The sequence below is a fragment of the Gracilinanus agilis genome, chromosome 6 (assembly GCF_016433145.1).
Source record: "Gracilinanus agilis isolate LMUSP501 chromosome 6, AgileGrace, whole genome shotgun sequence".
NCBI classification, from domain to species: domain Eukaryota; kingdom Metazoa; phylum Chordata; class Mammalia; order Didelphimorphia; family Didelphidae; genus Gracilinanus; species Gracilinanus agilis.
This window is the reverse complement of record NC_058135.1, coordinates 139570679-139587368: the sequence shown is the minus strand read 5'-3', so window position 1 is coordinate 139587368 and position 16690 is coordinate 139570679. Positions and strand designations below refer to the sequence as shown.

General features: G+C 36.8%; 1 pseudogene; it reads left to right on the top strand.

The window, feature by feature from the left end:
* Positions 1–349: 349 nt before the first annotated feature.
* On the top strand, positions 350–1221 carry LOC123252365 (annotated as a pseudogene).
* The last annotated feature ends 15469 nt before the right edge of the window (positions 1222–16690 follow it).

The window sequence follows — 16690 nt, the reverse complement described above, 5'->3', positions numbered from 1 at the left end:
TACCATTTATTCATGTACTTCCCTGTCCAACTACCCCATCGTCACCTCCATTATAAAAATTCTTTAATGCTTTTTTTATGTGTAATAATTTATTGCATTCTCCCCCCCCTTCTCCCTTGTCCCAAACCCTCCTCTTTTTCATGCTTTAATTTAAATTGAATTTCTCCTTGACCTGGGAGTTCTGAAATTTGGCTACAATATTATCCCTGAGAGTTATCCTTTTGGTATCTCCTTCAGGAACTAATCAGTGGATTTTTTTTCAATTTCTATTTTTCCCTCTGTCTCTAGAATAACAGGCCAGTGTTCTTTGATAATTTCTTGAAATATGATGTCTAGGCGCTATTTTAAAATGGTCCTGGAGGAAACTCAGCAGCAGAAAGTGGAGTTACTGTGAAGCGACCCCGAAAGAGTTAACTGTTTGGCCAATGGTGAAGCCATCATAGCCCAGCAGGACCAAATTCAGCTAGAGATTGCTGTCCAGAACCTGCTGGTCTCCAAGCGCCTGGAGCTCTGTGTGCTATACAAGGATTATATGGAAAATGACAACATCTACCAATAGAAGATCAAAGACCTACACAAAAAATACTTTTACATCTGAAAGTCCAAGCCTAATGGCAACTGCTTCTACCAAGTCTTCAGGTTCTCCTACTTAGAGACCTTTCTGGAAGACAGCAAGGAGCTGCAGAGGTTCAGTCATCTCTGCCAAGAGCAAGGAGGACCTGATGTCTCAGGGCTTCACCGAATTCACAATTGAAGATTGCCACAACACGTTCATGGACCTGATGGAGCAGGTAGAGAAGCAGCCTCCGGTGGCCGAACTGCTGGTTTCCTTCAATGACCAGAGCACCTCGGACTCTCTGGTGGTCTACCTGCCGCAGCTCACCTCGGGCTACTTGCAGCGAGCAAGTAAGTTCTTTAAGCACTTCATCGAGGTGGAGTATGGAGTTCTGCCAGCAGGAAGTGGAACCCACGTGCAAGGGGAGTGACCACATCCACATCATCCCGCTGGCACAGGTCCTCAGCTTCTTCATCAAGGTGGAGTACGTGGAAGGCAGGGAGGGAGGCACCACCAACCCCCACGTGCTCCCAGAGGGCTCAGAGCCTCAGGTGTATCTCCTCTGTAGGTCCGGACACACGCACACACCCGCCCTATGGCCAGCGCCTCCTCCTTTCCCCCGCTCACTGGCGTTAGACATGGACAGAGTTTTCTTGTGGCTGTAAATGGTATGTTTCACTGTCCCTTCCTCTCCCTGTCACTCGTGACCCTGCGTGTTTTATTAAAGGAGATGCTGGTGGTGAGGCCGTGTGCGCGTGCCCTGAGCTGGCTGCTCGATGCCTGGGGGAGGACATCTGGAGACCTGCCCAATTCCTGATCTCTCATCCCCTTCCCAGTCCCAGGGGAAGGGGGTAAGAGGAGTTCTTGGCACATCCTTTCCCAGCCTCAGGTCAGTATCTGGACTCCCCTCCCCCGAGGAGCCCAACTGTGCTTCCACACTATGACTGCTCTGCCCACTTGGCCGCTGACCAGTCTGTGCCCAGAATCGAGTCCTGTGGACTAAGGGTGGGCAATGCCTTTGGCCCCTGTGGCAAACCCCTCCTTCCCCCCCAAACCCCCACCTTTGCTTCTACCATCCTGGTGCCTGCCCTGCTTTCACTTCTTAGAAAGAAAGGCTTGGTCTTAGCTCTGTCCCCAGCAGAGGGCAGTGCCACCCAGCAGCAGCATGGTGCAATCCCTTTCCTCTCTGCCCTGTGGCCCCTTGTGGCTTCTCTGTGCCTTGCCCTGGGGCTTCCCATCATGGAGGGGAGGGGCATTGCACCACTGCTGGTGTTTCTCTGCTCTCTTCCTATGTGTCCATTGCTTCCAACAAGGGTAAAGGCAGGCGGGTCTCCCTCCCACCAGAGTCATCCATGCCACAGAACAGCACCCCACAACCTCCACTTCCCCCACCCCACCCTGCCAATTACTGGTCTCCTCTCAAACTGTAAGCCCCTCATGAGCAGGGAGCACAGCTCCCTGTAGTCTGTGTTCTGTTCAACTTTATTGCCTCAATAAATATGTAGGTAATCCCATAATTATTAGGTTATCTCTCCTGGATTTACTAATAAGGTAGTTTTTTCCAATGAGATATTTCACATTTCTTGTATTTTTTCATTGTTTTTATTTTGTTTGATTGTTTCTTAGTGTCTCATGGAGGCATTATCTTCCACTTTCCCAATTCTAATTCATGATTTTCTTCCATGAGCATTTGTCCCTCCTTTTTTTTTTCCATTTGGCCAATTCCACTTAGTAAAAAGTTCATTATCTCAGGAAATTTTTATATCTTTTTTCCACATGGCAAATTTTAAGAACTTCTTCCCTTCAATGATTTTTTGTATAGCTTTTCTCATTTTGTCAATTCTGCTTTTAAAGGACTCTTCTTTTAAGGAGTTTTATGCCTCTTTTACTCATTTTACTACTTTCTTTTTAAAGATACAATAATTACCTAGCTATTTGTGATTAACATATTCCAGAAGGCAGGTGAAGTATCAAAAAGGTCAAATAGCAATGAATTTTTTTCCCATGAGGAATAATGTGAATTGAATTAATCCATTTAAGATACCAAAAAAACAAAAAAACAGAATATTTTAAGGCATTATATACTTCAATGGAGTTGTAGTTTAATTAAAAAAAATAATAAATGGACATAAAAACAGTAATTAGATTAAATGAAATAATTTTAACCTAACTTTTTTTTTCTTTTAAATTTCAGGTTTTTCACTATGGTTAAATAAGAGGGTCTTCAGTTTCAAGCTTCCACTTGCATTCCTACATAACTATATAGTTAATCTGGTCTTCATCAGTTTGTGCCCTGGCAATGCACTCTCCTCTCAAGTGATGTAGGTTCTTTTTGGCATTTTTCCCTCCAAAATAAGCCACTCATCTCAGTTAAACACTTTGATGGTTAATGATCCCACAGCTTCTCTATAATCTTTAAAATCATTTACAAATTCCTCAGAAACTTTTATTTTACCACTGGCTATCTCTCCAAACTTTACCACAGTCATTTCAGTTTTTAATATGCGACTTTAAGTATTTCACCATGATCAGGATTCTTCCCAGGCTTGTTTTTTTAATATAGGGTCATGCAGTAGTTTTGCCTTTTCATAAATTATACCCTTGGAAATCCTATCATCTGATGTTTTTCATTTACAAATCAATAACAATTTCTTTACTTCCTCTAAAATATCTGAGATATCTATTCCTTTACATCTTTCATTAGCAAAATCAGCTTCTTTGATGGCCTCCATTTTTGTTTGAAAGGTAGAAATTGTTATTCTTCTCATATGAAACTCTAATACAAGATCAGAAACATGTACTCCACTCATATTTCTTGATGATTTCATTTTTTAAACTATATCATGGTTCCAATTAATTATCTTTTCTCATGTGTGCTACCACTAACTTTAAGAGGACCTCTAGTAACTTATTTGCAAAAAAATATATATTTAAAATGTCACAAAACCCACAAAAAGTAAACACAAGATCAAGGAGTGTTCTACATAGTGAGAGAAAAACAAACTGAGACTAACACATCATCCTTTTGTTTCAACTGGAGTGAGCATATGCTTCCCAAGATCATGACACCAACAAGTTCTAGCAAGCACTTTGAGTGCCAAACCAACACCAAATACTGCCCTGAATTCAAACAGATATCATTCTGTCATTATGCCAATACTGATTTTATCACCCTCTTATTTACTATGAGGGCTAGTCCATTTCTACTATAGTATTCTTGCACATAGTCGTTTATATAATGATAACTTTTAATAATTTTAACCATTTCCATCCATTTAAGTTCACTGACATGCAAGATGTTGATGTTCAATCTTTCCATCTCCTATTTGAATACACTCAGTTTATCTTAGTTCATAGATCTTATAATCCAAGTTTCTATGCAATATTTATCTTTACAGCATTAGACTTTTCTTTTATCGGCAGATACATCTGCAGATGAGCTTCTTTTTTAGCTTTGGCACAATTGCTTTCTTCTTTCTACATATTCTTGCAGTTGTCCTCTGTACTTCCTTTGGAATGTGTGGGCCCTTTCTAACGTGGGGGTATCATCTTCCAGTGTTATACCTTTTACTACTTTAATATTGTCCCTGGGTTTTCTTCACAAAGATACTAAAATGGTTTGCCATTTCCTTTTCCAGTGGATTACTTTTTGTCTAAACTACCTTCTATAAACTGTCCATCTTAGATAATCCTCCACGGGATAACACATAATTTAATTGACCTATGCAGACTCTTCCACCATGTTCAAAGCATTTTTTCCCCTTTACCTTTCCTTGTTAAAATCCCTAGAGTAGGGTAGATTAAGGTAGTGATAGATAAGATAGAGTTAGTGTAGGTTGTTTTGTTTTGGGGGGTTAGAATTTTAGTTTAGCTTGTAGTGCACAAATACCCTGACCCTGTGGTTTGCCCTTAGTCTGGAAGTATAGAAACCCCTATTCCCATCCTTTAGACTATAGTTTTCTTTAATTAAACCTGTGTTTATAAACCCTCTTGTCCATATCATTCACTTGATAGTTTCTCAGACTCCCTGACTAGGTGGACCTGTGTTGGCAGTTAGGCCTTCTAACTGCCAAAACCCTTTCTGTTTCCCCAACCTGTTAAGCTGAACCCAGTGTATATATAAGTCCTTCCTGCCTCTTACACATCCTTCTACAGAACCCAGTTAATTAGTTATTTTAATTAAGTTTAATTAGTAAAACCCTTAACTGTTTTCCCTACTTACTTCAATTCATTTGCAAAATAAGAAGTGTTTAACTTGACAACTTCTTTGTCTTCTAGTTCTATGTTCCAGAATATTTTTGTATAGATCTGATCAATAAGTATTGATCATTTTTATGATCAATTAATCCAGTAAATTCAGTCTTCTAGTGAAATTGAATGGTTGCAAATCATGGAACATGAATATCTGTTAACAATCTAAAATGATAAATAAATCCAATGTCTGTGAAAAGATTCATGATTAGAGGTTGTATAAGTTTCAAAAGACAAGAAGCTGCAGAAAAAGTCATAATTGAGAATACATAGTATAAGAAAAGGGATGGTATGAGGACAGCTTATTTAGTTCATTAGTTACCCTTAAATATAAGATAACCAAAAGGTATCCAGCATATTAGATCTTTGGTAGGAAGTATTGAAAAAATATAGACAAAAATTATTATATTGTGAACTTGGATAATGCTCCTCTTAGGCATCATTTAATTAAAAAAAAAAAGGTTTTTCCCCATAACCCCATAACCCTTAAACCTTTAAATATCTAATCCTATGACTACCCACATTCACAATATGCCACATTATTTTTAAAACAACACAAGTTTTAATCTTTTACAATAATATGGTTTCCTCATAAAGTATGACAAAATTGGCTAATTTTAAAAAATTGACTCCTAATACATAGTTTGACTTTTTACCTAATATCAATCTTTGTCATGGGAAACACAATAGAATGAAAGGATAAATAATTTTCTGGTTTAGTTTTCTCCGACTGCTTTTAAGGATTTCAGTCATGAACTATACATACTAAACACACCCTTGTAATCATCACACTAACAAGTGGCAGACATCAAGCCTTTGAATGCTGATGTAATTTGTTCTCTATAAATAACCAACTGAATTATATCAGCACTGGCAAGCCCTGATACTAATGATGAATTGAGAAAATGAAAAGCTGAAAGAAATAGATGAACTTCATTGGGTCCATTGGGTTTAACTATCATCTCTATGCAAATAACACCCTGAATCAGGCATGGAATCTCTGTTGAGTTTTAGTTCTGTATCAAGAACTGTTTATTGGTCATTTCAAGCTGTATGTCCCACAGACATCATAAACTCAAAATGTTAAAAATGAAATAATTCTTTCTCCCTAAATGCTTCATTCTTCTGTTTTTTTTTTTATTTATTTTTGCCAAAGCACTATCAACCATCATTCCAATGTTTCAGGCTTAAAATCTTGGAATCACCCTGGACTCCTCACTTTCTCCATACCCACACTTCATATCCCACCAGTTGTCAAATATTTTCATTTTTACCTTCCAGTAGCTTTCCCATCAGTCCCCTTTTCCACTTTTTTCCCAGGCTCTCATAATTTCTTGACTAGAAAAGTATAATAGTCTCTTAATTGTTTTCCCTTACTTTTTTCTCACCTTTGCCAGCCATTTTACACATTGATACCAAAGTAATTTTCTTTAAGCACAAATCTAATTTTGTAACCCCCCCCCCTCCACCAAACTCTAGTCATCCAGTTGGTTTTACATTTAAACTTCTATTACCAATAAGGTATTGGCACTGTATATGTCAAAGTGTTTCTTATGTCACTGAATTCAGCTGAGATTTTTCTTTAAATAGTGTCAAAAAGAACAGGACTCGGAATTAGGAATCTTAGGCTAAAGTTCCAAATCTGACACTTTCTGGCTCTGCTGATATGGACAAGACACCTTGATATTGTTCGACCTATATCCTCTTTCATGAGAATACATGTACAAATTATGTAAAGTTTATCATGAGGAAAATATTCTGTAAATCTTGAAGTTCAATAATAAGATGAATTATTACCATTATGAGCCTTTTATACTTTTAACTCCTCAGAAACTCATAAAATTCAAAAATTATTCTAGAAATTCTCTCAACTACACTCTAACCCATTTTGTTACTGCATAAAAGAGAGTTAAGATCTACATGATGCTGCTAAGTTTCCAAATGATAGCTATTTAGCTGCAATAAAAAGATAGATTTGCCAGAGGAGTCAAAAAGTTTCTAACTCTCTGTTCCTACTCAAATTTATGTGGGAATGACTGTGTATGGGTGCATGCATGCATGTGCATGTGTATACTAACACCCCTTTACATACACAGTTGACTAAGTAAGCTTCTCAGAAAATAAATTTCTTCCTCATCTGCAGGGGCTATCTGTTTTCATTTTTAACAAATTTAATTAGTAGTTTATCTGAGTGGGGCTGGAGAAACCTATTTTTTTTCTGAAACTATTTAAAATATTTATGAGCTCTGTGGAACACTGTACAAAGATGTTCTGCTATGTGTGTAGGCCCTGGTGCACTAAAGGTAATCACACTTGCTTCCTCTAAAAGCCACATCTGTTTATCTAAGTCCCACTGCATCAGGTGCGCTAACTAAATCTGTCTAATTAAGAAAGCCCAGAACACAATTTAAGGCACATTGACTGGATATATGTATACAGTTCCATTTAAAGTGAAAAATAAAATGAAGTGGAGGGAAGTTTTCTGGTTGGCCTTAAGCAGAGGAGCTAATAGTTCTTTCAGCTCTTTGGGGGCAGGAAAGCAAAATGGTATCGAAATGTGAGATGTTTAAAAAGTCTGGGATAGTAAGCTAGAAATACTGCAGAGAAACATTTCCAAATGTAATCTTGTGACTCCATTAAGAATCTGGAATTAATCTTAGTTTTGGTTGTAAATACCAAGATTAACTGAACATTGCTGTAATTAAGTCAACATTTATTCTAGATACCTGCTTAACAGGATATCATCCCTTATATTGAATGGAAGTATGATAGGGAATAACACCTCTTCATCAGACATGCTTTTCCAGGAATTCCTGACCCTTTTGGACATATTCAGTCCCATTTCAGTTGCTACAGGTCAATTACCATTTTCTTTGATTTACTTAGAAATTTTTAAAAGTTTATAAAATTTTCTCTAAGTATCTGTGATGTTCAATCTTAACAATAATTACCCCAGGATAGGAAAGGAGAGAATTCTTCTCTAGGTTTAGGGATAGAGAATTTTCAGTGCCTGGAAATTTAGCCTCACATACACTGGTGAGATATTAGTTCTTTAAACATAACATAATTATATTAGCACACTTGAAGCATTAGCACTAAAGAATAGAGAAAAACAAAACAGAAAAAAATAACCAAAAGAACCCAAATACAATGGGTTTTATTATATTTTAAAGGAATCCCAAAAGATAATATTGTAAAATATGTCATAAATAAAATTTTTTAAAGAGACCATGTAAACTCAACCTAAACGAGTCTGAAAACCTATAATTTGTCTACAATACAGTAAACAAAATGTTACAGGCATCCAGGTCCCATTAAAGAGGCTTTTATCACTAAATCTTAAAGTGAAACACATTTCCACCTCGTTTTTTTCCTAGAGACATTTCATCAACATTTTCTTCTAACCAAACTTTGATCTGACATAAACAGACATCAAAAAGTTAATTTATTTTATTTTACTTTTTTCATTTAAATTTGTGTGTCTATGTATATTTTACTTGTATAAAGATGAATTATTTTTCATTAAAATTGTACTTCACCAGCTTCTCTCATTTTTATATGTTCTCACAGAGGCGAGACACTGTCTCAATGTCCATAATTTTTACAAATTTCAAAGTTAAGTCCCACAGATATCTCTAAAATAGAAGCCAAAGTCATTGGTGCTCTTGTTCAAAGAAAAGTTTCAGATTTTCAAGCATTACCCTAAGCCCAATAGGTCATTTCAAGTTATTTATTTAATGACAATTTGAAAAATAACCTAAAAGCTGATCTTTGCTTCTAGTTTCCATTAAGCAAGGTCTCACTTTTTTTATTCCAAGTCCATTCTCACAACTGGTTGGAATTCTCCATTGGTGCTATAATTCATTCACAGTAATATAATATTTTAAGGTTTATAGAATATTTTCCTTAAAACCAACATGTAGGTAAAGTAGCATAAGTATTGCTATCCTCATTTTATAGATGACCAAGTAATGAGCTTCAGAGAGAAGTGAAGACATATACCACACCGAAAAACCACCATATAATCAAATAACCAATTCACATCTTAGCCACAATCTAAAGCCAGTTCTCCTGACTCTCACTTGTATCATCTTTCCAATATATAATATCACCTTGATACCAGAAGTCAGCAGAAAAGCTAGAGGGAAGAGAGTAGGGAAAGGTACTCATTAGGAAATATGTTGTCATAGTCTATAAAGTCATAAGTAGGGCCAGAGAGGGTAGGTAGTTTGTCTGGTCTAGATTCCTCCCCAAACTGGACACCGGGAGCAACTCACTGAGAGAAGGCTCCTGGGATAATAGAGTAACATACTAGGGTGAATAAACAAATCTTCACCAAAATAATTCCTGATTTGAAAGCTAAACTTCTATGCCTAAACTGTCTGTATGTGTGTATACATTTATTTCAACTATACTTTATATATTTTTTCCTTGTTTATGTTGTTTCTCTCAGCAAAATCTAAGCTCCTAGAGGACTGTGTGAATTACATTTTTGCTTTTATCTTCTTATTCCCAGTGTCTAACAATGTGTCTGGCTCATGGAGGACACTTAAAATATGCTAGTGAATTGAATTCATTTAATTGAGTAGTTAGGTGAAAAGGCGATAGATCTATGGATCTGGAGTCAGGTATACTTGAGTTCAAATCCTTCCACAGACACATTAATTATGTATGTAACCATGGAAAGGTCAGTTTAAACTCACTATGCCATATTTTCATGACCCATAAAAAGAGAGATTTGTATTTAGGGATACTCAAAATTCCTTTCAGTTCCAAATCTATGATATCATTCTATATTTTAAATCCACTCTCTCAGATAGGGTTTTAATTGCCTACTCAAATCAATGAGTATGCTATTCATTAAAATTATCTGTTTAACAAGTTTTCCTTAAAGCAAATTTTATTAGCTCCCAATTGTTGTATTATACATAGGATGTGATAGCACAGATGGGTTGCCCTCTTACTACTGTAAGGAATAATTATATCCATAATATCATGAGTCACTTGATTTAGTAGTCTTACTGTCTATACATTAAAAATGTTCTCTTTTTTCTTTCCTTTCCTTTCATGAAAGAGATTTTAAGAATCAATTGTCCTTAAGTAAATGGCCAAACTACTCGGCCAAGTAATATGATGAAACAAATAGCAACTATCTTCTATTTAGGTTTTTCTTTTCTTTTCTTTTTTAAAATATGTTATAATGTAATCCTTCCAGGATATTAATCTAGAAAAATTCCAAGGAAGTCTAGTAGACAAGTTTAAAGAATGGAAAGTACATTCTTAAGCAAACAGTCCCCATGAGACAGGAAAGTCAGACTATCACCACCCTAAGGGAGTTGTCAGCATGGAGATAAAATTAGAAAAGAATGTCTCTTCCATTTCTTCTTGCAGGTGGCCATCTCTATTTTAAAGGACAATTATTTTTTTCTTCTTACCTCTCTGGGCTTTAGGGTGTTTAAATTGAATGCAGAAAGCAAAGAGGATGTAGTTGAAGAAAAAGATGGAAAGGAGGTTGGAGAGAAATGAGAATCATGGCCAAAGGCCTATCTATGAGATAGTCTCATTACACTGGTTCCTCCAAGAGATATTAAAACATGGCAAGAATAGTAAATTAATTAATTAATTAAAAAGTTAAGTAAATAAATTTCCTAAATTGAAACAAAAGAATTCTGAGAAATGAATTAAATTTTCTAGGAAAACTTTTATCTGGGAATCAGAAACGAATCCCTTTTACACTCACAGATTTGGGAAGACAGGAATATATTACTAGCATGAAAATAATATCTAGCGTTGTAAATAAATAGGGGCCTCAGATAAATTTTGTCCCTCTCATGAGTACCAATGGATCATTCATTTTTTAGTTTCAATTCTACTTCTCTGATCATCTCCCCAGCTCTTTTCTCTTGCCTATCCTTTCTAGTATACTGGAGGAAAGGGGGAGGTTTTGCTTGTGCAGACTCTTATCAGTTTACTCAAAGGATGCATCTCCTCCACATTGAGGAATTTAGTAAGTTTGTTTCTGTGAAATTCATGATGATATGTAGCACCTTACAGAGACCAAAGAGCTTGCATAGATTTCATATAATGGTTCTTTGTCAGCTAATGTTAAACTAAATGATTAGTGGACAGAAAGCTGGGCCTCGGAAGATTCATCTTCCAGAGTTCAAATCCAGCCTCAGACACTTACTAGCACTGTGATCCTGGGCAAGTCACTTAACCGTGTTTGTCTCAGTTTCCACATCTATAAAATGAGCTAGAGAAAGAAATGACAAACCATTATAGGATCTTTATAAAAAATAAAGTCCAAATGAAGTCATGAAGATACAACTGAAAAATGACTATTGTGTGGGTGAAAGTGAAGGGATGGAGGTAGGATGGTAGGAGAAAGGAGAGAGGAAGGTAGAGGAAGGGAAAGGAAGAGGTAGAGGTCCCCAGCCCCAGCAGAGAAATCCACCAGAGCCCGCAAATGAATGATCAGAGAGCAACTTTAGGGTTTGAATAGCTAGGTTTTATTTTAATTAGAAAGGGAAAGGTATAGGGAAAACTAGGAGGTAGGAAGAAAGGGAAAAAAGCACTGAGAGAGATCAGGGTTCAGGGTAGAGAGCGCTGCTTCCAGGGTGGAGAATAGACCCTCCTGTGTAGAGAGGGATCAGAGCTCAGGGTTGAGAGAGCCCTGCCAGCCTCCAAGGTCTGGAGAGAGAAAAAGCACCAAACTTTCCCTTGTATACTTTCCCTGACACCTCCCCCAAAGGAAGTGGGAGTTGTCAGGGGAAGTGGTAGCAGAGAGAGTCCTTGGAGGCATAGTCTTCCAGGGCTTACAATAATTTCAAATGACACACTATTCAATGAAAAAGGGCATAGTTTGAGATGTTTAGATTAGCCTCAAAAGGTTGCATTGCATTAGGCACCTCTTTTATCTTAGTCACTTTAAGGTATATCAATGATGCTTTTACTCAGAGCATAGAGCAAGAACCAGGCTGTAAGGAAATAGACCTTACTCTATATTCCTCTCTCAAACCACATGACCCCAAGAACGATGTCTTGGGCTTTTCTTTGCCTCTTTTACATTGTAGGTTTAAAGAGAACCATAGACCTTTTGAGTTTAAGGCATCTGGAGGTCACTTCAATGGCCCAGAATTTCAGGGTGGGTTTGTAGCCAAACCAGCATCAATGTTTCAAGGACTTTTTTGACCCATGTGTGTGAAAGGTGAACTTCTTGATGTGAACATAATAGAACAAATTCTATGTAACAACTAAACTAAATTTTGAGCTGCTTCTACTAGAGTCCTAATTTTTGAAGGATAAAGAATAGCAGAAAGTATTTTGAGATTATGATCAACTTTTTTTCTTTTTACTTTCAATTCAAGTTGATAAATATTTATTAAGCAATTACATTGGTCCAGTTGCAATGCCATTTTCAGAAAATGTAAAAATAAAAACAAAATAGTCCCTGCCTTCTAAGACTTTATATTGTACTCCAAGAGGATCTTGGTCTTTCCCAGAGGAACATCTATTTTATTTTTTCCTAAAGTTTGAAGATCATCATTTCCAAAGCTAGGCAACTGAGTAAAAGTGGGAAGGTATGTAAGTCATTCTGATAAGCTTTACAGAATAGCCAATTAGATATTATTAGTGTTGGAAATCTATTGTTTTTGGTTTGAAAGACTTGGTCTTCACTATATACCTTTCAGTCCAAAAACAATAGATTTGTCTGTGTGAAACAAAAAATGATTTCTCAATTAGAGTATCAAAAGTAATAACTGGATAAAATAGTGAAACTCTAGATCTGAAGTTCCAAAAGAGCAATTGTCATATTTTATTCCTTTTTATATCCTTCACTAATAATTAGTCAATCCACTTTTTATTAAGCATTTATTATGTTGCAAAAATCATGCTAAGGCCTGTGATTACAAAGGTCAGAATCAGTCCCTGTCATATAAAAAATTACAACCCAATGGAGGAGATAACATGTGGATTTAATAGGTACAAGCCAACTATATACAAGAGGACAAAATGAAAATAATTACCAGAAGGAGAGCATTAGACTTAATACTTATTAGGAAAGATATCCAGTAGAAGGAGAGATTTCATCAGGAAAATAAAAAAAAAAAAAAAAGCCAGAGAAGCCAGGAGGCAGAGATGAGGACAGAGAGAATTCTGAACATGGGGGACAGTCACTTAAAATGCCTTGAGATGAAATGTCTTGTTTGAAGAGAAGTGAGCAGTCTAACCTTACTACTATTTGGAATAAATTAAGCATTTGGGGATGATTAGGGTCAGATTAACTTTAAGGCACAGCTAGAATCTTGGAGAAGATTCTTGCAGAGAATCTTGAGGAGCTTGGAGTCTGTTGGGATCCAACTGCCAACTCACTCTAGGAGGTATGTTTGCCTTGGGAGGATGCTAATGGATCTGCTCACTGGTAAACTGGAAAACTGAGTGATAGTTGAAAGAGGAAGCAGGTTGGAGTGTCGGGAATAAGGTTGTGGAGAAGATCAACAGAAAGAAGAAAGACAGAATGTGTTTCCTGTGTGTGACTGCAGACAGAGGCAGGCCATTTTTGAGGCCTCTCTTAGGCCCACCTAGGCTGGAAGAGTGGCACTTGGCAGAGAGAGAGAACTATCAATCTGATTAAAAGCTAGAAGAAATTTACAGAGACATTAAAAACTTAATTATAACTAAGAGGATTATTAATTAGCATAGTGTATTTAGAAAAGACAATGGGAATTAGACTAGATTAAGGAATGTTAAGGAGGCTCCTGGAAACTTGAACAAGAAGAAAGTTCTCATAAAATAGAGGGAGTGGGTAAAGTTTAGATCCCCTTTTAGATTAGAGAATCAATCCTAATCCTCAAACCTTTGTTTACCTTTCCTTTCCTACCTTAAACCTTTTCAATACTTATTAAGTAGGTTTGTTTTATTTAATAAATAAATAAATTCAATAAACAAATTTAATAAATAAGGCAATAAACACACCTAATAAATAAATGTGACAGATAAATTAATTTATTTAATAAATGAATTTAATTTTATTTAAATTTAATAAATAGATAAAGTAGACTGTCTCCAAGTAGTTTATTTGGCCATTTTTAACTAGGCCCAACAACTACACAGAGCCTCTGCTCAAACTCAGCTGGCAACTAATTGCCTTTAACAACAATAACAACAAACAGAGATAAAAAGATACTGTGTCCCAATTTACAACTAACACTACATCAGTGTAACTGAGTTTGTAGTAGGATATAAGAATAGAAAGTTCAAGAAGGAGAGATAGTATAGGAAGGCTTTGAATGTTAGAAGATTTTGTATTTAATTCAGAAGTTAATAAGAGCTACTACAGTTTATTGAGCAAGGAAGTGACAGGATAGGACCTGTTCTTTCAGAAAATCCATGAATAGAGGATGGACTCCAGTGTAGAGACATTTGTGGCAGGAAGACCAACAAGCAGCTTATTGTCATCATCCAGGTATGAGGAAATGAGGGTTTATACAAGAGTGGCAGCAGTCGTATTTGGGAGGTGTTGCAAAGGTGAAATTGACAGGTCTTAGCAAAGTATTGGGAATGAGGAATAAGAGATAGTAGGTCATGAATCTGGGAGTGTAATGAGTAAAAGGTGATGTGACCAGAGTTATAATCATTTATTAATAAAAAGAAAGAGAGAGAGAGCAAAGAGACAGAGGGAGAGATTCAGCTTTACTGATTTAAGATAAGATCAAATCCTAGATTTCAGCCCATTGTGGTTATGCTGGCTAGCTGTTTGCCAAGCAACAGCCCAGGGAGTTACTGTGTTCAAGAGTGGAAGTAAAAAAGACTTTCTCCTTCCTACACTTGTCTTTTAAACCCTACTAGATCCTCCCTTGGTAGTGCCTTTTTGTACACTGATGCCAGGGGATGCCAGGCCATCAGATATGACATTACTCTGTAACACCAATTGTTGCACTGCTGTGGGATGGAGTTATTTTACTTCACAAAGAAGACTAGGAGGATTATGGTGCTTTAAGCAGTAATAGGGAAGTATGAAATTATGAAGAGTGTGTAGGGGAAAAATGCAATGAATTATATTTTGGACACATTGAGTTTAATATCTAGAGGATAAGTCAGAGTTTGAAATGTCTACTAAATAATTTTACATATGAGACTAGAGGCTAGTAGGAAGTAAAGGGGTAAATAAAGAGATTTTAGTATTATTACCATAGAAATGATAATTTAATTAATGGAAGATAGATATGATTAACGATTAAAGAAGTATAAAGAGAGAGAGGGAGAAAAGGGACCAAGATAGAGCCCTATGAGATAACCAGTGGTTACTGGACATGATCTATATCTGTGTTGGCAAACCTATGACAGTTGTGCAGGAAGGAGCTGTTCCCTTTCCCCTCTCCTCAAGTACCTGAGGATATTTCTCACATGACTGACCCCTCTGCCCAGCAGTTCAATGGGAATGCTTCCACCCTCCACTCTCTGGGGTAAGGTAGGGGGCTTACATAAGGCAGTTTAGGCACTTGGTCTTTTGAAGATGGAATTAATCCTACCCTGCCTATTTCAAGATTTAATCATCAAAAGTGTAAACACCACCACTTAATTCTCAAGTGGAGAGGTCTGTGACCCGTGTGTGCAAGAGTGGGTGACAAATCAGAATAGACTGACTACCCTCTGGGCAGTCCTAAGCAAAGTCTTTGTTATGATTGGTACACGTAAAATGAGAGGAATGCACAGGAAATAATGCAAAAGAAGAGCCTTTAAAAGGGAGTTAAAACTGTCTCTGAGGCAGTTTTTCTTGACTCTTCAGTCTGGAACTGGACCTGGAGGGGCTCTGACTGAGACTTTGGACTTTATGAGACTGTTCTTAAATCTCTCCCTTAGAACTACTCCATGGTGAATGAAAAAAGACTGACTCCCTTCCTTAGCTTCCCTGGAGCTGCTAGCCTCTGGAGGGGCCCTTTATTGAGAGGAGGCCTTATGGCTAAAACCCTTGTTAATTGACTTTTAGGCTCTCTGGCTAGGGCCTCTGGAGCCCTGCTGGAGAAAAGCCAAGACTTGAACACATAATCTAGTTCTTTAAGCTAGATGTCTTACTCTACCCTCTTCTCATTTCTCTACTTTCACTCTCTCCTATATTTTATAAATAAATTGCTAAAAGTCATTTTTGAAATTGATATTTATTCAATTCTTGGCAAACATACCTTTTAGTTCAACCAAAACCATAATTTTACCTTTTACAGTCTCTAAAAGGTTTTCCATCACTGATGTATATGAAGATGCAGCAAAAGAAGCTAAAAAGGAGCTGTCAAATAAGTAGGAGGAAAACCAGGAGAGTAATGACATGGAAATCTAGAGAGAGCAAGTATCTAGTTGTAGAAAAGTAATCAACATTGTCAAGAGCTACAAAATAGTTTGAATGGTTGGATACTGAGAAAAGGTCATTGGATTTGACAATTGGGAGATAATTATTAATCTCAGAATGAAAAGTTTTGGTTGAATGATGAAATTAGAAATCAGATTATAAAGAATTAAGAATACAATTTTAAAAAGAGGAAGTAGAGGCACTTATTATAGATATCCTTCTCAATGTGTTTAACTATAGACAGTAAGAGATAGCTGAGATCTCAATAAATATATATTCATAGATGGAGGAGCCAAGATGGCAGAGTAGAAGAAGCAGCTAATCTCACCCAAATTATCCTCCAAACATGTTTAGAAATAACATCTCAAATTCTAGAGTTTGAAAGTCAACAAAGGATTAGGGCTAAGTATTTTTTTCCAAATCATGACAACTTAGGAGACTGGAAGGAAAAGTATTTCATACCAAGGAGGAAGGTGGTCCAGATCCTGAGTGGTGGCAGTACTAGCAGTAGACCTTTGAAGAAGCAATAGGAACAATTT